General features: G+C 46.7%; 1 long non-coding RNA gene across 1 annotated transcript in view; it reads right to left on the bottom strand.

The window, feature by feature from the left end:
• The window catches only part of LOC125135442 (uncharacterized), an 82,710-nt gene that overhangs the window by 60,112 nt on the left and 3,995 nt on the right, over window positions 1-18,603 (bottom strand). Inside the window, exon 2 of the long non-coding RNA XR_007136961.1 lies at window positions 7,121-7,208. This is a non-coding gene — a long non-coding RNA (uncharacterized LOC125135442). The remainder of the gene's footprint in view (window positions 1-7,120; window positions 7,209-18,603) is intronic.

The raw sequence follows: 18,603 nt of genomic DNA, 5'->3' as shown, positions 1-18,603 counted from the left end.
TAGCAAGGAGGGGAAGGATGTCAATTTTTTAAATGGGCTGAAATCGTGACTTCCGTAAGACAACTGGATTGATTCCCATTTCTTACTTATTTTTAAGTTTTATTGAAGTATCGTTAATTTACAAGGCTGTGATAACCTCTGCTGTACAACAAAGTGACCCAGTCATACATATACACATATCCATTCTCTTGGATTCTTTTCCCACATAGATTATCACAGAATATTGGGTAGGAGTTCTCTGTGCTACCCAGCAGGGCCCTATTGGCCAATTGTAAGCCATTCCTTCCAGGGCAATGCCTGGTAGTGCTGTTAGGAACTCTGGGGGAGGGGAAGCTGAAGGGACCCCAGAGTAGAGAAGAGGGTCCCGATGTCCTGAAACTGTATTTCCTTTTTTTTTTTTCTTTTAGGGCCGCACCTGCGACATATGGAAATTCTCAGGCTAGGGATCGATTGGAGCTACTGCTGCCAGCCTACACCACACCCACAGCAACGTAGGAACTGAGCCGAGTCTGCAACCTGCACCACAGCTCACAGCAATGCTGGATCCTTGACCCTCCAAGCGAGGCCAGGGGTCGAACCCATGTCCTCATAGATCCTAGTCAGGTTCATTACCGCTGCGCCAGGATAGGAATTCCCTATACTTCCAAGGAGCATGTTTCCAAGAGACAGGAGACACACAGCAAGAGACAAGGAAGGCATTCTAGCATAGCACCAGCTGCCAGGTAAGAGGGCTTTGAAATAATATGCTGATTTGGCTTTAGCAGGTCAGGTTTGGGGACATATCTAACTTTGATGTTTAAATCCACCCTTTGTTGCGTCTTTGAGAAATGCTAATAGTGTGGTTTTGCTAACTGGCCCAAATTGGCATCAACAAAGTAAGTCACTTTAATTGTATTTTTTTGTTTGGCTTTCATTTCTGTTTTCTCTCTTTCTCCTCTCTCATTTATCCTTTCTCTCTCCCCGAAGTATTCCTTCTTATTCTTGCTGCCTTGCTGCAATCCAGGTTACCCTGTCACCATATGAAAATGAAGCAGCCTTAGACTTGAAACCCTGGGCCAGGGATTATCTGTAGATACCCACCCACTTAACTTTTTAGACAGTTTTAAACAGCTCTTTGCTGTTCGGTCACATTAGCTATGTAGCAGCCCAAGGTGGTCTTTAAGACAGAAAAATCACCAACTGAAGTGGATATGTTTCTAAAATAAAAGACCTGTAGTCAGTGCCGCCCCCCGCTGCCCCCCCCCCCCCCCCACCCCCCCCCCCCCGCCACCCCTGGCCCCTTAAAAACTTCTTTTTTCAGACATATGAGTGCATGTTCACCTCTGGCCAAAACTTTGTTTCCGGTTTCAAAAGGGCTGTTTCTGACAGTGTCTTTGCAATCTTTTTATTGCTGGCTCTGTTAGTTGCCTGATAAGCAGTGGCTAATTCATCATTCCCTGAATAGAGGAGCAGCAGCTGTGATATTCAGACTCCCAGGCGGCCGGGGGAAGGTCCCTGAAACTACCTCCATCCCCCACCAGCTCACTCATCAAAGGAGGGAACCGTTGTATTTGGCACGCTTACTTGTATTCCTCCTCGGTTGATCTTTGCCATGTTCTGCCTGCCTTAATGAGGTTCTTTACCTGGATCTCTGTCTCTGTGTCCCCCACCTCTCACTGTACCCCCGGTTTTCCAATATGGAAACTTCCTTTTCATTCAAGAAAGAAGCAAACATTTCTTTTCTGTGACATCTATAGAGAGGGTTTGCTTTAAGAGTAGAGGGTTTTGCCTTCTTTGCATTGTAAACCTCAATTTGTATGTTAATTAGAATAAGTTTTTAACCTCTTTGAAAAAGTCCTTCTGGGGCAAACCTTTGACAGTCCCTCAATTAGCATGTGATTACAGTTAAAAATCACAATTTGCATGACCTTTTTTTTCTGTCTATCTAAAAGAACATAAGACACTCTTACAATGCAAAATGATTCTCCTATCAAGGACAAATTTTATTTTATGCCTGCCTTGATGCCATCTCCCATTGCTTTTAGTAATATTAATCTAGCATGAATTCTCCTCAAAGGGAGTAGCTTGTTACCTCCTGAATTAGGTAAGTAGAAGCTTTTCTTAGGCTGCTTTCCTGAATCCCATATTTATAACACTTTATGGTAGATTTTTAAAACCTGATTAACACTAGCTGGGCTAGAATCGTCAAGTATCAATTTATAATGAGCTTTTTCCCTCTTTGGGGATTATTAGAAGGGCTAAATGATACATGTCTCTTGCTGCTATAAATATGTGTAGCCCCTTGAATGTCCCTTGAATCCTTTATTATAGTGATAACTGGTACTGCCATTGATTAAAGGTAAACGCTATGGAGTTAAGAATTTGTATACTATGAACTATTTATTGAGAATTCTCAGAATCCTACAGCTGCTTGTCTTTAATACTTGCAAAAGGCACGTGTTTTTGTCCCTTCCTGCTCTCAAAGTTAGCTCTCCCTCCGCTCAGGCAGGTCTCGATGGGTTGTGAGGACTGGAAAACATGGAAAACACACATGTATCAAAAAAGTGGATGGACTTTAGAAACATGATGTTTTCTTGCCTTGGGAATTTGGCCAGAAAGTTTTATGTAAAGCAGTAAGGGCTTACTTCTCTACCCATTCTACCAACTGTGTGGAAAGATGTATTTGTTCAAGCTTTAAGAAAAAAATAAACCTGTCAGTATATAAATACCTGATATCTGATTTGGATTTGGGGGGTAGGGGAGATTGGGAAGGAGAGGGGTTTAGAATATGTTGGGTTTGGGAACTAAGATCATGCGAGAAACACAACAGCAGATCTCAATAATTTTATGTCTTAGGAGAATGGCTCAAATTAACTCGAGTGTCCTGAAATTGTGTATAGGTAACTGAATGTGGGTATCTGTTATTCTCTTGCCTGCGCTTTGCCTGTGCAGCTCTGCAGTGCCTTCAAAGTGGAGGAAGCTTTTCCTCCACAAAGTTCTCTAAAGGTCTGGTCCTCTAGCTGCCCACTCATTACCCTTCTTGAAAGAACCCCTGTCATGGCCTGAAGGCTCTAGAAGAAACCAGCCCTGAAGAGATCATAAGGGAGGGAGTAGGAGTTACTGGTGTGGCTCAGCAGGTTAAGAACCCGACATAGTGTCCCTGAGGACGCGGGTTCCATCCCCGGCCTCGCTCAGTGGGTTAAGAATCTGGCATTGCTGCAAGCTGCAGTGTAGGTCACAGATGCTGCTCAGATCTGGCGTGGCTGTGGCTGTGGCTGGTGGTGCAGGCCGGCAGCTGCAGCTCCTATTTGACCCCTAGCCTGAGAACTTCCATATGCTGCAGGTGTGGCATAAAAAGAAAAAAGAGGAAAAAAGATTTAAAAAGAAAAAAGAATTCCAGAGCGGCTTAACTGGATGGTCCTGGCTCCGACCGGCGTCTCTCATAGGTTAAGAGGGTGGCTGGGCTGCCATCATTTGAGTGCTTGACTGGGGCTGGCTCTTCCAGGATGCTTCACTCAGCTCTCAGTAGGGCTGCCTAAATGTCCTTACACCATGCACCTGGCTTCCCCTGAGCTAAGTGCCTTCGAGAAAGCAAGGAAGAGGCCACAGTTCCTTTGCTGTCCTAGTCTCAGATGTCATAGACGTAATATTCTCAAGAAGCCAGCAAACAAGTACAGCCACGCTAAGGGGAGAATGAGGTTCCCCTTTTGAAGGAGGAATATCAAAGACTTTGTGGACAAATACTAATAAAAACAATGGAAGCGGGCATAATAAAGGCAGAAATGAAATAAAATTGATTTTTAAATCTCCACACATGTAACTCCATATTCCCCCATTTGACTGAGTGGTGTTGGGTGAGTTGCACTCGCCAGCCTTAGTCTCTTCATCTCTAAAATGAGTATAACACTCTCTCCTCAAAGGGTAGTCATACGGATTCAAACCAAGCCTGGTGCACAGTAGGTGGTCAGTGCACAGTAGTCACTGTCATCTAGACTCGAGAAGACCAAGGCTGGTCTCTGCCAACAGTCCAGGTAAGGATGGAACCCAGCACGGTGGTGAGCAGTGTTTGGGAAAGGCACTGGTCCCACCGTATCGGAGGCGGCAGGCATCTCCCGGCTGGGTCAGTGAAGGAGCCAAGCTGGGCTGGGGGTGAAAGTGCCAGTCTTGGAGCTGGAGGCCACCATTGTCTCTCTTCTGCTCCTCATCCCGCAATAGACAGAACAGTGCCCCCCACCCCCACCCCCACCCCAATGGCCATGTCCTAACCTCAGAACCTGGGAATATGGTACCTTGTGTGGCAAAAGGAAATTTCCTGGTCTTGAGAAGGGGGATTATCCAGGATTATCCAGGTGGACCTGATGTCATCATAAGGGTCTTTATAAGAGAAGCAAGAGGTCAGAGAAGACACTACCCTGCTGGCTTAGAAGTCAGAGAAAGGGCCCAGAAGCCTAAGGATAGAGGTGGTCTCTGGAAAGGCAAGGAAATAGATTCTCGCAAGAGGCTCCAAGAAGAGCCAGTCCAACTGACACCTTGACTTAGATCAGTGAGATTGACTTTGGACCTCCAGTCAGCAGGATGGAAACTCCACTCCAGAATGATGCAGCCAAGAACACGGGGCGCCCTCTCCCCCAGCTCCCGGATGGAGGCCTCTCTTCTCAGGAAGGGTAGGATGTTGGCATTTCTCACCCTGCCCCAGGTTCCCGTTGCCGAGGCCAAGTTCTGGGGACGTGCAGATGGCAGCTGGGGCCTCGTTCCCTGCCCGGTACGGGGGCTCCACCAGGGGATTGGTGCACTGAGCACATCGGGGCCCAAATGCCTTGCCAGGCTCCTAAGGCAGAGTTCCATGCCGGGAGAGGCCAGCCTAGGGGACCTGAGGCTACTGCCTACCCCCGGCCCTACCGAGCACTCAGCTCCAAAACAGAGGGTGTCGCTTAGAGGGAGGCACACCCTTGTTCCCAGCCCCAGATAGAAAGTAGACTTGGGGATGCCCAGGACCAGGGGGTCGGGATATAAGGGGGTGAGAGCTAAAGGGTACAGGGTTTTCTTTCCAAAGCAAGGAAAAAGGTTGTATCTTTGGCTATGGTGATGATTATCCATATCTGTGAATACACGAAAAACCTCTGAATTGTATACCTTCAATGGGTGAACCGTATGCTGGGCTAATCATATCTCAATAAATCTGTTTTCAAATAAAACAACAAAAATTAAACTTGTGTTGTTTTAAGCCACTTCGTTCATGAAGACCATTACAGCAGCAACAGGAAACACCCCCTGCCCCAGGCCCATCTCCAGCCCTGGGTTTGGCCGTGACCCCACCGCTCGGTCTCCCTACGGAGCGAGCTGTCCCTTGCTTCTCTGACTTGGTGAAGCACAGTATCCGGAGGCGATGTCTTGTTCCCTGCCTTGGGCGAGACAAGCTTTACTGTCGCCAAATGAACACAACACACAGGAGACGCCCCTTCAAAGCCAGCGACAAACAGTGCCTATGTCCCAGTGCCCCCAGAAATGAGCAAAGCTCTGCCCCTTCGCACCGACCTCTGGGAGTGGCCCTGCTTGGAACCATTGCCCTGGGGGCTTTTCTGATGGACATTCTGATCTTGAGCTCCCCCAGCTAAAACCAAAATTTGCCAGGGAAATAAATGTGTCCTCAACTTAGATGCTTGGGTCCCAAAGTAAAGCTTCATTTGTTTACCGTTGACTTTTGGATTCCCCGCAGCTGGGCGGTGTCCAGTGCAGTAATTTGTTTATATTTTGCATCATGTTTAAAACTGCAGGACATCCTCTTGAAGATCTGGTTTTAAACTTGATGCACTAAGAAAATAACAAAGAGCAACGGCATTTTAATTCGCTGAGAAGGAAGGCTGGTCAGTGTTTACCACCTTGTGGCACAGCTGTTTTGTATTCTGGGTCCTTTTTGATGTCTTGGAAATTACAGCCCATCCTCCTGCCCCTGGAGCCCGTGCTCTCCATTCCCATCCCCTTCACCTCCCTTTCTCTGGGCCCTGAAACCTACCAAATGGAAGAAGTGTCCTTTTACCAAGAAGAATTCCTGGAGAGCAGGGGAGGAGGGCCAGGGATCCGAGATAATATAAACAACATTAGGGGGTGAGGGCTGTTTTTAGCATGCTTCCCTCTTTGATCAATTCTCAAATCCAGCTACACTCACAAAACCAGACTTGTGCTTTGCATTCTGCATTTTTTTTTTCTTTTTTTCTTTTTTTAGGGCTGCACGTGCGACATATGGAAATTCCCAGGCTGGGGGTGAATCAGAGCTGCAGCTGCTGGCCTCCGCCACAGCCACAGCCACAGCCACACCTGTGACCTACACCACAGCTCAAGACAATGCCGGATCCTTAACCCACTGAGCAAGGCTAGAGATGGAACCCACATCCTCATGGATCCTAGTTGGATTTGTTTCTGCTGAGACACAACAGGAACTCTGGAGTCTGCATTTTTTAAACTTTGGTCAGCGACGCTTTGTGCCCTGTCCGCTTAATCTGAAGAAGATATGATCCTGAAATCTCAGGGCCAGCCCTGGGATTAACAGCTACCCCAGGCCCATGTTTGGCTATTTATAAAACAAAGAAGAAGTAATCCCCAGGTGATGCCAAAGGCTGGGCGCTAAGCTGCCAGGCAGAGGAGCGAAGTGAAGGGGATGACCTTGGGCCACCTGATGACCCATAGCTCGTGGCTCTGGCTTGCTGCTGCCCCCATCTGCATGTTTATTTTGCAGAAGATTTAGCTGTAAACAGTGCCAAGCCACATGCCTGAACTGAGGTCAAGAATCTCATTTTTGCAACGAGATAATAAACAAAATATATGGAAAGCACCCATGGGTGTTTCTCATAAATATGATTCTGTTTATTCTCTCAGACTTTCATGGTCACAGATGGTACAGCTGAGCAAAACCAGCAGTCAGTTCGTCCAGACTGGACCTTGGGGCAGTGTGAGGTTGTAGCCGGCGCTGCCGTGGAACGCATAGGAAACCCAGGTGAAGGCCAGCCCAGATCCCTGCATTGCACAATGTGGTGTGACCACACGTGGCTAAAAGACAAGCAAATAAGTGGATGGACCAGCCTAGCAAGAAAACAGAGTCAGCCTCTGGTGGGAGGTCAAGGAAAACTATGCCTCAAAATCCTACCTTTTCAGCAAGGTTGATTTGACTCTTCGGTCCTTCCTGTGTTTCGACCGCTGGAGGGTCCAACTGGTCTGGGCCTCAGTTTCCCCGCCTGCAAAATAGGCGTCATGTTATCCTTTCATCACAGAAAACTGGGATATTCTCTGTGATACTTCTTTCTGCTGTAAAGTCTATATTAAATGTCTGAGGAGTTCCCGTTGTGGCTCTTTGGGTTAAGAACCTGACCAGTATCCATGAGGATTCACGTTCCATCCTTGGCCTTGCTCAGTGTGGTTAGGAATCCGGTGTTGCCGTGAGCTGTGGTGTAGGTCACATATGCGGCTGGGATCTGGCATTGCCGTGGCTATGGTGTAGGCCAGCAGCTGCATCTCTGATTTGACCCCTAGTCTGGGAATTTCCACATGCCTTGGGTGTAACCCTAACAAAAAAAAAGACCAAAAAAAATCTGATACATGTGGAGTGCTCCAAAATTAGAGTAGTTATTGATGGATTACAAATACTGAGGGCGGGTCAAAGGATGATGTTACACCATGCAGCTTGAAGGGAAGCCTAGTGTGGGAAGAGTCAGCATGACCTGAAGAAGCTGGTCACATGGCCAGCAGGAGGTCTGGGCAGAGGGGAAGGTGATGGGCCAGGTGATACTTCACAATCCAGGCCGAACAATACCCCCACCTCAACAGTGTGATTTTCAGTAGGATGAGAAGGGGGCTCAGTGGGCCGAAGTCAAAATTCCAACCCCACTTAGGCCTGCCCATGTTGCTCTTGCAGCTGGTGGCCTGTTTTGGATGCAGAAAAATGCAATGATAGAGACAGTAATTGTCAACAATGTCCTAGACCCGTAGTGATTCTGCAGGGACATAACCAGATCAGACTCAGAAGCCATGTTTAATCGGGGCCAAAGAATTGCTCTGGATTCCAAGCATGTGAGCAAGTTGTAAAGCTCTGCTTTAGAGTTTGGGACTCTTTAAGCAGGAGGCTGAAGTTGTATTTCTGGTGTTTTATTTCTTGGGCCTAGTGGTAGCACACAGGTGTTCAAAGTAGCATTTCTTATGTCCTTTTGCATATCAGAAATATTTCCTAATGACTTTTTGGGGAGGGGCACACCTGCAGCACATGGAAGTTCCTAGGCTGGGGTGGAATCAGAGCCGCACCTGCCAGCCTACACTACAGCCACAGCAACGCCAGATCCAAGCTGAGTACATGACCTACACCACAGTTGACAGCAACGCCAGATCCTTAATCCACGGAGCGTGGCCAGGGATTGAAACTGCGTCCTCATGGATACTAGTCAGATTTGTTTCCACTGAGCCACAATGGGAACTCCTCTAATGGCTTTTTAAAGGGCAGCGTGGGCCTGATCCCACCAGCAAAGAGCAGTCTGTTCTTGATTACAAAATCTGGCAGAGAGGAACAGAGAGGCAGTAAGTGGGAGCTCCACGAGCGGCAGACCGGCACGCCAGTGGTTTGTTCAAACTAGTTTTAAAACACTCCCCCCCCCCCCCGCAGCCAAAAAAAAGAGGTTTCCATCGTGACTCAGTGGTTAACGAATCTGACTAGGAACCATGATGTTGCAGGTTCGATCCCTGGCCTTGCTCAGTGGGTTAAGGATTGGGTGTTGCTGTGAGTTGAGGTGTAGGTCGCAGATGGGGCTCGGATCCTGCGTTGCTGTGACTCTGGTGTAGGCCGGCGGCTGCAGCTCTGATTTGACCCCTAGCCTGGGAACCTCCATATGCCAAGGGTGCGGCCCTAGAAAAGGCAAAAAGCAGGAGTTCCCGTCGTGGCGCAGTGGTTAACGAGTCCGACTAGGAACCATGAGGTTGCGGGTTCGGTCCCTGCCCTTGCTCAGTAGGTTAAGGATCCGGCGTTGCCGTGAGCTGTGGTGTAGGTTGCAGACGCGGCTCGGATCCTGCGTTGCTGTGGCTCTGGCACAGGCCAGTGGCCACAGCTCCAATTAGACCCCTAGCCTGGGAACCTCCATATGCCGCGGGATCGGCCCAAGAAATAGCAAAAAAAAAAAAAAAAAGAAAAGGCAAAAAGCAAAAAAAAAAAACCCCAAAAATCCCTAAACAACTGGTAAGGGAGACATGATGGATGGTGAGAGGCGGCTGCCCGAGGATGAAGATTTTAACCCAGGCAATCCTGAGGAGGAGTGAGCAGATGGTACAAAGTTCAGTTCAAGGGCTGTGTGTGCTCACTCACGCGAGCCAGCAGGCCTCTGGGGACACGAGATGGCGAATGAGTGACCTGCGGCACCGAACCCATCCGCAGACTCGGCCGAGCAGGGACTCCCACTGTGGGGGTGTCCTGTACTAACAAGGGATGGGGGGTGAGGAGCAGCCAGAGGGAGGGAGGCGGTCCAGCACCGTGAGGAATACTCAGGAGCTGCATAATAACTACTCAGGGAATTGAAGTCAAGAAAATTAAAGTGGAGAGAAACCGAAACAGATCTTTGCAAAGTGCTTTCGGGCAGTTCAAAAACATGTTCGTAGTCTAAGGCAAAGTGGTGAGGATTGAGTGTGGCAAACTGGCTTTGTACTCCTGAGGCCACTTCTCCGTGGAACCACCTTCTGGCGCCCCCCACCTTCACACACGGCCCCCGCACCCCCACTCTGGTTTGGGCAATTGCCGGTGGTAATGCAGAATAATGGAATGACTTTTGCCATTTACTGTCAAGACGCTGCACCCAGTGCTTGGCTTGTGGGATGGAAATCCTGTGAAATTGGATTGTGATGATCATTACACAACTACAGATGTGATAAATTCATTTGAGTAATAAAAAAAAAAATTTGCATCCAACAATGAGGGTTTTATTCTGAGAAAAAGCTTGAAAAAAGGCTTCGTAGATGCCTTTGGAAAGAAATGTCCATCCTTGAGAAAGACAGGAAAGCAAATCACAGCAGGGTTGCGCTGGCGCGTCAGTCTATTGAAGCTAGAGTCCATGTCTTTCTTTTCATAGCTTGAAAGAGCATGACTCAGTGCCTCGGCCAAAGGTCACATCCGGTCTCCCCATCATTATGAGCACATCATACTTTTTGAGAAGTAATTATGTCACCGCTGTAACTAGGGGCCATACATTCTCTGAGGAGGCTTCATGGGGCGGCCCAGCCTTCACAGCCACAAGCAGACCTGCTCATCATGGACCACGTGTGAAATAATGGGCTTTCCTAGTTTCCCTGGGAAATCAAGTTTCCCTGTGTAAACTTAGAAACACTGTCTCTTATGTGTTAAACTGCTAAAGATCACACACAGACTATTGACAGGAGCATGAAGGAAAAACGGACAAACTCCTGTGTCATCACGCCGTTTTATAGTTTTCTTTCCAGAGGTTCTTGAAAAAAAATGGAATAAATGAATAAAATCCTGTTTCCCGATGACTGCTGTTGGATAAATGGATGTTTCCTAGGATTTCAGGCTGGGCCCTGAGCTGCCCTGTGACATTGTGGACACAGCCCCTTGGAAGCTCAGGGCCAACTCTTCTGCATCCACAGGAAACCCTCCCAGTGAAATCACTGGATAACCGGGAAGGGCCGTGGTCTCAATGCACTTGAGTTTCCACTGACCAGCATGGGGTATCCAGACACTCCTACTCTGAGATACTCTGGGGTCAAGAAATATTTACAAGCAAGAAAACGGAGGCTCAGAAAGTTTAACTGACTACCCATAGTCTGGTAGAAAGACCCTCAGAGATAGCCCCTCCCTGGACATCGCGTTGGTTTGCTGGTTGGTTTTGTTTGTTGTGGTTTAGGAATTTTCCTAAGAGAGAGAAAAAGACAGTCAAACATCATTCCCAACCTTGTACACAGACACCTCAAATGAAGAGGCCACAGAGGAGGAGCATGGGGGATTGGAACCCAGCTTTGGGACAAAGGGATGGGTCCCAGAGCTGCTTCTGTCTGTTCATAGCATCCCTCGCAGCATCTTCTGTCCTTGCAGCTGGACCACTTTGACCAGAGCATTCTCCCCTTGTCAGAAGGGAGCTCTGTATCCTTCCTGAAATTCTGGAGAGATGGAGAAAAGGCCTGAGAGAAAACAGCACGTCCGCCTCAGAGGTACAAGGTAGGGACCAGCCAGCCCAGAAATGCCTGTGTGCTCTGGTGTCCTGGACCTCTGGCTCAGAGAAGGCCAAACCAGGGTGCCTCTGGGAACCAAGGAAATGCCCTAAAACACAGGGTGAAGAGTAGGCTTCAATGTCCCCTGTTCTTAAGTGAATGAGAGACGCCTGGGCTGTGGTTTCTATGCAAGGGCCACAGATCTGCTTGCAGAGGGTGCAGCCAGCCTCCCCAGAGGTTCTCCTGAGTGGCAGCTCCTGGGGCAGGGGGGCTGGGCTCCAATAGGCTCCATGGTCAGGGTTTTTTGTTTTTTGTTTTTTTTAATTATTACTTTTTGGTCACCCTGCCAGCAAGTGGAGTTCCCGGGTCAGGGATCAGGTCGGAGCCACAGTCCCAACCTAAGTTGCGGCTGCAGCCATGCCAGATCCCCAACCCTCTGTACCAGGCCGGGAACTGAACCTGAGCCCCAGTGCTCCCAAGATGCCACTGATCCCTTTGCACCACAGAGGGGACTTGCCATGGTCAGGGATTTTAGCGGTGGACCTCCCCTTTAATGACCATCTGCAAATTCAAATCTGATCATGCCTCATTCCCACTGAAGCTCCCATCTGCTCCCTGAGACCCTTTGTGGCTCCCATCTGGTGCCTGAAAGAAGCCCAAGCACCCAGGGGGTGCTACTGCCCTCTCCACCTCACAGCACACAAGGCCCTGGCCCCCTGCGAGCCTTGCCCTTCCCGCCCTCCCCCCAGCACTTCCCAACCCCTTCCTGACAGACCTCCCCTGCCCTTCACCTGTCCCACGCTTCCCTTGTCCCCAGCCCCATCCCAGGGCCCTCGGACCACTGATCTCCCTCTGGAGCCTTCCTGGACCACAGGCTGGGTTGAAGAGCCTAGTTCAGCACCCCATGCATCTTCCTAACATAACTAGAAACTGTAAGTAAATAACCCCCTAAAGAAGGTCTCTCTTCCGCATTAAGCTGTCAGCTCCCCAGGGCATGTTCCCAGCATCCAGCTTTGTCCCAGGCAGGAAGGAACGGCCTGTCTGTGGCAGGAAGGCAGGCACAGCATAGAGAGGGACTGAGATGGAGCCCTGGGCTCAAGTCTTACACACAACACTTCCTTCCAGACTGCAAACGTGTCCCTTTGATGTCCTGACCTGGTTTCTTCCTCTGTGTTGTTTGACCCTGTGTCCTCTGAGGCCTTCCCGCTGGCCCTAATGTTCTCATTGGCTGTGAATTGTTCAGGCCTGGTCTCGGGAAATCATGAGGTCAGGGAGGGTTCTCCTGGGTGCCCTCCCACCCCTCTGCTCTGCATCCCCTGCTTCTCTCATAGCCCACCTAAGACACCACACTCTTCTAGGGACAGTTCTCTGCCAACTGCAAGAGGAAGGAGAAAAAAATTAATTTGAGGAGTTCCTATTGTGACTCAGTGGGTGAAGAACCTGACTAGTATCCAGGAGGATGCAGGTTCAATCCCTGGCCTCAATCAGTGGGTTAAGGATCTGGTGCTGCCACAAAGTGCAGCATAGGTCGCAGGCATGGTTTGGATCTGGCATTGCGACAACTGTGGTGTAGGCTGGCAGATGCAGCTCCAATTAGACCCCTAGCCTGGGAACTTCCATATGCTGCAGGTGCAGCGAAAGGGAGGAAGGATGGAAGGATGGAAGGATGGAAGGAGGGAGGGAGGGAGGGAAGGGAGGGGAGGGAGGAGGTAGGGAGGGAGGAATGAAGTACGGCAGACGGCCTGCCGCCCTCCCTCCCTCCCTCCCTCCCTCCCGCCCTCCCTCCCTCCCTCCCGCCCTCCACAAAGAAAAAGAGAGAGAAAGAAGGAAGGAAGGAAGGAAGGAAGGAAAAGAAAAGAAAGAGAAAGAGAAAGAATGAATTAATTTGAGCTAGGAGATCATAGCTTCATATATAATCTTCAGACACATAGGCATGTTCAAAGGCATCTTCCCAAGAACCTCTAAGGATGGTGGGGAAGGAAGGGTGAGACCTTTGGGTAGAAAACTTTTTTGGTGCCCTTCAACAGCCACTGGGGTTATTGTTTGCCTGACTAGCTCATTTGTGCAATAAAAATATTTGTGGCCCCACATGTAAAAGCCAGCACATAACTGGTTTATTAATGGAGAAAAGTTTCCTGAGGCCTTGGCTGGGAGCATTTGCTGATCAGGCCTGGGATGGGAAGAAACCCTAGGAAATTCCATTCAGATCGGGGCCCAGGAATGCCAGCAATCATGCAGAAGATGGTGGTGCCAGCTGCTGAGCCTCAATTCCCAAGGACTTCTAGAGAAAAAGAAAAGTTCTTCTATGATTTTGGGAACCCAGAAAACACAGCTCCCTGCCCTCTTTCAAACAATAGCAACTCTGCAGAGACAAGGGATAATGAGAGGTAGATAGGATAAGACTTAATATTCCTAAGATGTCAACTCACCAAACTGATGTTCAGATTCAACATAATTCCTATCAAACTCCCAGCTGGACCTGCACACAGGGCTGTGTGGAAGTTGATGGTTTAAACTGGGCTTAGGAATGAGATGATAGACCCACAGCCCAGTCCCTGAGAGCAGGGAAGAGGAGGCCTGTCTGTCTGTAGAGCACCTGACTGTCCCTGACTTTTGGAGGCCTTTATACCCTCTTCTTCCTCTGTGTTTGCCTCGCTTGCTCAAACTCTACTCCCAAGAAAGGATCCGATCACTAGCCCCCTCAATATGCATCAGTGCCTGCTCATGTGTGGGAAGTCCCACTAGAGCCGAGCCCCCCCCCACCCCCGCTCCCTCAGCTACTCAGGGGTGGTGTCCCCCAGAGGCTCAGGTCCATGAACCAATTCTAATGCACACAGAGCTTTGAAGACACACTGGAATTTATTGCTCCCATCAAATGCATAAATGTTAACAGCTGTGTTGGAGGTTTGGGGTGTGAATTTCAAGCTATATCTTTCCTTGTAAAAAGAAAACCTACTCCTGCAGCAAAAGCAGTGCTAAGAGGGAAATTCATAGTAACATAGGCCTTCCTCAAAAACAAGAAAAATTTCAAATTAACAACCTAACCTATCGCCTAAAAGAATTAGAAAAAGAACAAACAAAACCTAAAGTCAGCAGAAGGAAGGAAATTAATAAAACAGAGATTAAGATAACCCACAAAAAAAAGTCAATAAAACCAAGAGTTGGTTTTTTGAAAAGATAAACAAAATTGACAAACCTCTAGTCAGGCTCACCAGGAAGACAAGAGAGAGAACCCAAATAAACAAAATAAGAAGTGAGAGAGGAGAAATAGCAACCAATCCCAGAGAAGTACAAAAACTTATAAGAGAATACTATGAACAGTTATATGATAACAAGTTGGACAAACTAGAAGAATGCACAAGTTTCTAGAAACATACAGTATGCCAAGACTGAGCCTAGAAAAAATAGATAATTTGATCAGACTGTTCACTAGACATGAAATAGAATCTATCATTTTAACAAACAAACAAACAAACAAACCCCCCCCAAAAAACTGCCTGCAAACAAAAGTCCTGGACCAGGCAGCTTCACGAGGGAATTCTACCAAACATAACTAAGAAGAACTTATACCTACCCTTGTCAAAATATTCCAAAAAACCCCTGAAAAGTAGGGAACACTCCCAAATTCATTCTATGAGGCCATCATCACCCTGATACCAAAATCAAAGGCACTACAAAGAAAGAAAATTATAGGTTAATATCTTTGATAAATATAGAAGCAAAATATTACCAAACTGAATCCAACAGTACATACACAGAATGATACACCATGATCCATATGGATTCATTCCAGGGTCACAAGAATGGTTCAACATATGCAAATCAATCAATGTGATATACCAAAATAACAAAAGGAAAGAGAAAAACTGATCATTGCAACAGATGCAGAAAAGGCATTTGAGAAAATTCAACATCCATTCATGATAAAAAAAAATTCTCACTAAAATGGGTAGAGGGAACACATCTCAACACAATAAACACAATCTCAATACAATAAAGGCCATTTATAACAAACTCAGAGGCAACATAATGTTCAACAGTGAAAAGCTCAAAGCCTTTCTGTTAAATTCAGGAATAAGACAAGGATGCCCACTCTTACTGATTCTATTCAAAATAGTATTGGAAAGTCCTAGCCACAGCAATATGAGAAGAAAAAGAAAGAAAAGGTATCCAAATTGGAAAGTAAGATGTAAAACTGTCACTATTTGCAAATGACATGAAACTCTATATAGAGAAGCCTAAAGTTCTCTCCACACAAAGACTATTAGAACTAATAAATGAATTCAGCAAGGTAGCAAGACATAAGATTAATATACAGAAACTTCTTGTATGTCTTTACACTAGTAATGAAATATCAGAAAGTTTTTAAAAATCCCATTTAAAAATCACATCAAAAAATTACAAAAACTAGGAATAAACTTAACCAAGGAGGAGAAAGACCTATACACTGATAACTATAAAACACTGATAAAGGAAACTGAGGATGATTCAAAGAAGTAGAAAGATATCCCATGCTTTTGGATTAGAAGAGTCAATATTGTTAAAATGGCCATACTACCTAAAGCAATCTAAAGATTTAATGCAATTGCTACTGAAATACTCATCACATTTTTCACAGAACTAGAAAAAATAATCCTAAAATTTATATGGAAGCTCAAAAGACCCAGAATGGTCAAAGCAATTCTGAGAAAAATGAGCAAAGCTGGAGGTATAACCCTCTAGACTTCAGACTATACTACAAAGCTACAGTAACCAAAACAGATGGAACTGGCACAAAAAATAGACATATAGATCAATGGAACAGAATAAAAAGTCCAGAAATAAACAGATGCACCTATGATCAATTAATCTACGACAAATGGGGCAAGAATTAACAATGAAGAAAAGAGAGTCTCTCTCTAGTGGTGTTGGGAAAGCTGTATAGCTACATGTAAATCAATGAAATTAGAACATTCCCTCATACCATATACAAAAACGAACACAAAATAGTTTAGGATTTAAATGTAAGACATGATACCATAAAACTCCTAGAAGAGAACATAGGTAAAACATTCTGCGTTGTAAATTTTAACAGTATTTTCTTAGATCAGTTCTCCCAAAGCAAGAGAAATACAAGCAAAAACAAACAAAGGGAACTAATCAAACTTAAAATCTTTTGCACAGCAGAGGAAACCATCCACAAAAGAAAAAGACACCCTATGGAATGGGAGAAAATATTTGCAAACGACGCAACTGACAAGGGCTTAATTTCCAAAATACACAAACAGCTCATACAGTTCAATGTTAAAAAAACAAACAACCCAATGGGCAGATGCCCTAAACAGACAGTTCTTCAAAGAAGACGTACAGATGGCCCATAGCCACATGATGTAAAACATCACTAAGTACTAGAGAAATGCAAATCAAAACCACAGTGAGGTATTACCTCACACTGGCCAGGATGGCTATCCCCAAAAAGTCTATAAATAGGAGTTCCTGCTATGGCTATGACCAAAAAGTCTATAAATAGGAGTTCCTGCTATGGCTATCACCAAAAAGTCTATAAATAGGAGTTCCTGCTATGGCGCAGTGGGTTAAGAATCTGACTGTAGCATCTCAGGTTGCTGCAGAGGTGTGGGTTCGAAATCTAGCCCAGCGCAGTGGATTAAAGGATACGGGGTTGCCGAAGCTGTGGCTCAGACTCAATCCCTGATCTTGGAGCTTCCATAGGCCATAGGTTCAGCCAATAAAAAAATAAAGTCTACAAATAATAAATGCTAGAGAGGGTGTGGAGAAAAGGGAACCCTCATACACTGATGGTGGGAATGGAAGTTGGTGCAGCCACTAGCTGCAGTCTGGAGGTTCCTTAATAAACGAAAAAGAGAGCTACCATATGATCCAGCAATCCCACTGCTGGGTATATATCTGGAAAAAATGAAAATTCTGGTTAGAAAAGGTCCATGCTCCCCCAATATTCATAGCAGCGCTACGTACAATAGCCAAGACATGGTAGCAACCTAAGTGTCCAACAACAGATGACTGGATAAAGAAGAGCTGGTATATATACAGAATACTACTCAGCCATAAACAAAGAATGAAATATTCTCATTTGCAGCAACATGGATGGATCTAGAGAATATTATGCTGAGTGAAATAAGTCAGATAAAGAGAAATACTATACGTGGAATTGAAAAAACAATACCAATAAATCTATATGCAAAACAGAAACAGATGCACAGACATGGAAAACGAAAGGGGAAAGGTGGGGGGAGGGATGAATGAGGAGTCTGGGATTAACAGATACAAACTACTATAGATAAAATAGATAAGCAACAAGGATTTATTGTCAAGCCCAGGGAATCATATTCAATATCTTATAATAATCTATAATGCAATATAATCTGAGAAAAAACCCACCAGAATCACTATGCTATATACCTGAAACTAAGGCAATATTGTAAATCAACTACACTTCAATAAGAAAGGAAGAAAGAGAGAGAGAAAGAAAGAGGCGGGAAGGCAGGAAGATCCACCTCTAGTTAAAAGCACTTTATTATTATTATTTTTTTTTGTCTTTTTGCTATTTCTTTGGGCCGCTCCCGAGGCATATGGAGGTTCCCAGGCTAGGGGTTGAATTGGAGCTGTAGCCACCGGCCTACGCCAGAGCCACAGCAATGCGGGATCCGAGCCGAGTCTGCAACCTACACCACAGCTCACGGCAACGCCGGACCTTAACCCACTGAGCAAGGGCAGGGACCGAACCCGCAACCTCATGGTTCCTAGTCGGATTCGTTAACCACTGTGCCATGACGGGAACTCCATAAAAGCACTTTAGATGGAGGACCTAACTCTGGGGCTCGAAGTGGGGAGCTCCCTGGGGCTTCGCCAACAGACCTGAGAAGCTCCCTATGCAGAGGCTCAGGAAGCCTCCCTTTTTCCTCCTAACCCGACTTCCCCTTCCACAAAGGAAAAGCTCAATAATATGGAAAGAAAAGCTCAGGCAGCAGCAAAGGGAAAGAAGTCAGACTTGCAGGAAAACCCTCCAGCTGGTTCATTACTCCTGTGACCCCCGTGAGGAGCCAGAGGACTGTCTGACCTGGGACGTGACTCACTTGCCTCCACACAGCTTGTGCCTCAGACTGAAGGACAATGGTGCGGCAGTACCTCTCCCTGCTCAGACGCCGTTTATTTTTTGTTTTTTTGGGGGGAGGGGTTGTCTTTCTAGGGCTGCACCTGCAGCATTTGAAGGTTCCCGGGCTAGGGGTCAAATCGGAGCTACAGCTGCCGGCTACTGCCACAGCTCACAGCAACACTGGATCCTTCGCGCCACTGAGCGAGGCCAGGGATCGAACCTGAGTCCTCGTGGATGCTGGTCAGATTCGTTTCTGCTGAGCCACATGGGAACTCCTCAAATGCCATTTCTTTTACTGGGCACCTGCCTGGTCTTCCAGCCCTGCC

Source organism: Phacochoerus africanus, chromosome 9, assembly GCF_016906955.1.
Source record: "Phacochoerus africanus isolate WHEZ1 chromosome 9, ROS_Pafr_v1, whole genome shotgun sequence".
In the NCBI taxonomy this organism is placed as follows: Eukaryota; Metazoa; Chordata; class Mammalia; order Artiodactyla; family Suidae; genus Phacochoerus; species Phacochoerus africanus.
The sequence above is the reverse complement of the archived record's forward strand: the minus strand, read 5'-3'. Positions and strand labels throughout refer to the sequence as shown.